At 30.3% G+C, this 803-nt stretch overlaps 1 protein-coding gene across 1 annotated transcript in view; it reads left to right on the top strand.

Annotated features, from left to right (window-relative positions):
• The first annotated feature begins 344 nt into the window (after positions 1 to 344).
• LOC119581979 overlaps positions 345 to 803 on the top strand; it is a 42,572-nt gene continuing 42,113 nt past the window's right edge. Inside the window, exon 1 of the mRNA XM_037930168.1 lies at positions 345 to 436. The gene's annotated coding sequence lies outside the window, so the exon portion shown is untranslated. The remainder of the gene's footprint in view (positions 437 to 803) is intronic.

Genomic DNA, 803 nt, shown 5'->3' on the forward strand with positions numbered 1-803 from the left:
TACCGAAATAACAAAGGTTTTATGTGATCTTTGTCATTAGTATATGGCATATTTAATCAAATATGGATCGGTTTACGCAACTATTTCCATCAATATCATATATTTATGATTCATATTATTTCTCAGCTTGTCACAGCATACAAAACCTTGCAGATATGTTTATGTAGGTTTTTATCTTTTTATCTTTTTTTTTAGAAATGTGTATATACGTGGTTTCAAATCCAGAATTGGCACCAACACGAGAAAAGAAAATCACACGTGTGTTAAAAGTCTTGAAACTTACATAATTGACAGAAAAAACAATAACAGGCACCTCGACACAGATGATAGAGTCTCGTTAACGATGCATCTTCAGTGTCGCTTGAGCATTAGTGTCTGAAAGTTGACTTGCTTCGGGTCTTCAGTTAACTCCGAAAAAACTCTCTGAGTGACTTAGGTATGTTACAAATAACGGACACTTTATGATGGCTTGTTTTCAGATTTAAATGACTTCTATAAGGGTGGTGATTTTTTTAAAACGAATGTGCTTGCAATGCAATATTCTCGCATATTCAGATGGTCAGTAACATGATTATAATTGGAAATTGTACTGTGATACAAAATGTGAAATAATTTCTGGTACACAATAGTTATTAGCATATATTTCTATTTTCGAAAAATAGAAATCTAGATACATTGCAATTGACAGAAGAAAACAGACATAGCGTTATTGCTATATCTTGCGAATTATAATGATTTAGAATATTTAATATATTTAATCAAAAGTTTTGCTATAGTACTTATTAATATAAAAAAAATACAAT

The sequence above is a fragment of the Penaeus monodon genome, chromosome 15 (genome assembly GCF_015228065.2).
Source record: "Penaeus monodon isolate SGIC_2016 chromosome 15, NSTDA_Pmon_1, whole genome shotgun sequence".
Classification (NCBI taxonomy): Eukaryota; Metazoa; Arthropoda; class Malacostraca; order Decapoda; family Penaeidae; genus Penaeus; species Penaeus monodon.